Source organism: Tripterygium wilfordii, chromosome 20, assembly GCF_013401445.1.
Source record: "Tripterygium wilfordii isolate XIE 37 chromosome 20, ASM1340144v1, whole genome shotgun sequence".
Lineage (NCBI taxonomy): Eukaryota > Viridiplantae > Streptophyta > Magnoliopsida > Celastrales > Celastraceae > Tripterygium > Tripterygium wilfordii.
Genome location: NC_052251.1, coordinates 2955696 through 2959958, shown reverse-complemented (window position 1 = coordinate 2959958; position 4263 = coordinate 2955696).

The following is a 4263-nucleotide window of genomic DNA, read 5'->3' as shown; positions in this document are numbered from 1 at the left end:
CGTTGAAGTGAATTTAGTAGTTAGTACTGTTCCTTGTCGTAACAGGGTTTTTGGTTTTCCAATTGCAGTTTGTTTATTCACGCGGTGACTTGTTCCGATAAAGTTACCTCCAAAAGACACATTACCTCCAAAAGACACATGCAATGTGAATTTACAATAAAGCCCCTATCTGTTCTTTATTAATATTTTTCTTTTTTTCCCCAAAATAAACCATATGATATCTGTATTCGCTTCCATACAAATTTTAACCGGAGTTGCGCACATCCCAGCATTTATCATCTTAAAAGCATCACAGTAGTGTATAACACTAATTCATTGGGTGTGGTTACATTATAACAAAGACTCCATTGAAAATCACACTCAATCAATGATTGTCACACACGGATACTATATTTTTGGGACGATACCTTTTGAGATCTTTATCATTTGTCTATTTGGTACATTAATATAAAAAAAAATCGAACTTGGTTCCCATTTAAGAAAAAAAGTTCCCAATCAACTCATTTCTTGTCAGATGGTTGAAGGCCAAGTCTAATTAGTAATCAAAAATAACACCAGACAAGTTTGTCATTTGAACATTAGATATTGACTTAAATTTACTCAAGTCTGTGCTAACAGAAGTTTTTCACTTAGCGAAAGGGTAAATTGAGTCAAATCTTATCGTGCGGGCGCAAGTGTATTGCTCTCAATGAGAATAAAACTCAGGACCTCCCAAGTACATATGATTTACCCCAGAGAGATTCACCAATTAAACTATCACTCAAGTGGTTTAGTTCGACAAATACATTGATTAATAATAACCAAGTTTACATTGGAGAATTTGAGAAGGTATTGGGTTATTTTAGTCAATCAACACATCCATCATTTGAATCAAACATTGACAATAATTTTTTTTTTACCCTAATTGCGAGGACGCCATGAGGCCCATGACAATAACATACTAAGCTAGAAGCCAAAAAAAAATGTCACCACTTATATATATATATATTTTATTTTTTTTTCATTTATCAATATATAAAACCTTGAATATGCAAATTGATTTGATTTTTAATGTTTCATCCCACCTAAACCATAATTGAAATTGAAGCATGACATGGCGACGCGGTTTGTACACGACACAAGACTACGAGCTACGAGTACAAATTAAGCAACATACCACCAACACAACATTCATTTTCAAAAGCATTCATACTTTTTTCAAAATAAATTATCTTTCAGAAAATCGTTCTTTCAAATGTTTTCTTTTCTTTCTATCTTTAAAAAGGAATCTGATTAATTCTTGGAATCTTTATTGGGACAAGACTATGAAAAGGTGATTATTATATTTTATATGATGCAACATGATCACTATATATATCTACTCTTTTTTTTTCTAAAAAATGATACCCTTCTCTTTTTTTACGAGAATCTCAAGAAGTCTTTTGTTATTTATGATTTATGAAAAGGTAATTATATGAGGCAAAGGTCAATATCTATGTGTACATTTGTTGTAAATCCACACCCCCATACACACCAACAATATTATCCGCTTTAGGTTGTCCGGTTCCCGTGGATACATCGGGCTCGCACGGCTTTGTTTCTCCTTAGGCCCTAGCAGGTGGGCTAGGCCCAACCCACTAAAGCCTAGGAAAAGGCCTTGTTGGTGGTAAGAGCTGGGCTTAGCCTTATAAACAAGGCATGAGTGCCCACATCTTTAGATGTGAGACTTTTTACACTCCCCCGCACTTGTGGGCTGGGTTTATGCCAGACCCAACAAGTGGAGTAGAGGTCATGTCCAATAGGAACGAATTGCTCCGATACCATGTTGTAAATCCACACCCCCATACACACCAACAATATTGTCCGCTTTAGGTTGTCCGCTTCCCGTGGATATATCGGGCCCGCACGACTTTGTTTCTCCTTAGGCCCAAGTAGGGTGGGCTAGGTCCAACCCACTCAAGCCTAGGAAAAGGCCTTGTTGGTGGTAAGAGGTGGGCTTAACCTTATAAACAAGGCATGAGTGCCCACATCTTTAGATGTGAGACTTTTTACAACATTTTTTTTTTCCCGAGTAATTTAGATGACATTCATGTGTGTGGTATTTCATAGAGGTTTCGAATTCGAGCCTCTCCATCCCCTTCCCTATAATCTTTTTTAAAAAAACACCTTTATACTTCAAGCCTCTAAAAAAAATGATACTTTACTTATTCAAGGAAGAAGTTGGAATTACTTCTTGTTAGAGAGTTGAATATGACTAGGTCAAAAGAACAGCTACTTGACAACCACCCTCTCCACCAACAAATAAACCAATTTTAGTAACCACTTTTTTCATTTGTCATGAATCAATTAAACTGATAAATTGTCAAAAATTTATGTATAAAAAATCACATATAGTGGTGACGAACATACATATATATAACAATCTCACATACAACATCGACCTCTAATCTCAACCGTTGAATATGACCAAACATTTACATTAAAAATGATAAAAATTAAAACTTGTCAAAATTACTGGTGGGTTTGTTAGATTATCCACCTCAAACACTACAAACTAATATTGTCTACTTTGGGTCAGAACCCACATGGCCCATAAAATTCCTTGATTATGTGAGAGGGAGATGATTTTTACTTATAAACTCATCCATTGGGTTATGCCAAGTGATGTGGAATTACAAGTTTAACACTCCATCGCACTTATGTATTGGGTTATGCTAGACCCAATAAATAAACACCCGTCCAATTAGACCGAGACATTAGTCTCATACCATATTAAAAATCTCAACCTGCTCAAATTAATAATATTGTCCACTTTTACTTTACTAGTACATTGTGAATACATCACCAACTAATGTAGTGTACAAGATGAACGCGTCAAATACAAAATGACACCGGTTATGTGATCGACAATTGTGTTATGAGTTGGCAATGACAGGTATAGTTGGTGTGTGTGGAAGGAAACACATTCTTAGAAGCTACTCTCCCTCTCTCTCTTTTTGGGCTAACTGTCATTTGGCAGAAGAGAAACTCCCTCTAAGGTCAACCTCACCCACCAAAACAATCTATTTTGACAAAGACATGCCCTACATTAAAAAAAAAAAAAGAGACTCTGATCTGATCAATACAAACACTAAAAGTGTCATGGTATCTAGATTGGACTTTTTCTTTGTCGCAAGGAAAAATAATCCAAATAATAGAAGCACATATCTACTCTATTTCATTTATCTTCATATTTAATATTTGTTGTTTGGTTCCTCACTTTGGCATTTGGAAAATGCTAAACTGAATCACCAGGCAGCACAAAACAGACCACTAAATGGGCTGGACCTCACATGGTGGACCCATTTGTGGGGATTGTGTTAGGCCCAAATTTCTTAGTACTGGTCAATAGTCAGCCCACTAATGAAATATGTATCAATTTATTGGATTTGCCCATTTAAGAATCCTTTTGGGAAGTGTGATATAGTTTATTAGCAGAAACGACCTCGTATTTCTCTTCAGTCTAGAGTAATGATGAGTTTTTGGTGGTGTTTATCATTTATAGAAAAGTAAAAACACAATGTTTGGATATGGGATTAAGCAAAGACCGATCCAAGAGGATGACAAGATTTGCACTTAGAATAATCCTTCTGAGATTATATCCATCCTATTCCCTGTGGTTGGGACATATTATAAATTTTTTACAAGAAGTCCCACTGTAATAGCTATAAAGCCATCAAAATTTTTATTTTTTTCTCCAAAAAAAAAAAAAGTGTTTGAATCGAGCCTTTGAATCGAACGACATATTTTTTTTGTTTCAGACAAAAAATAAAATCAAACATGAAAAATATATGAAAATTCTGAACTATTGAATATAAATCCAAAACATCCTATGTTTATCTTGTTATGAATTTGATTTTTGTTTGAGACAAAATATACTATTAGATTCACAAATCCAATCAAAACACATTTATAATTTTATAAAAAATTTTAAAATTTTAAAAAATTAGCAACTTGAATTCAAAAGTTGAAGCGCCCAAAGTAAGCAAGCTAGGGAACATGTAGGTCTTTTAAAATCTGAAAAATGCCAATGTTTACATAGTCATCACCATTAAAAATAGGATAATATAAATTCCTGAAGTTAATTAAATATGTAAAAAAAAATTCATTAATATAAATTATGGAAAAAAGAGCAATCAATTCATTTATTTGACTTACCAACGAGAGTTGACTTGGTTGACAATCGACTGACTTAGACATATGTATGCCCAAAGTTCGATTCCATATTCTATGGTTCAAGCTCAC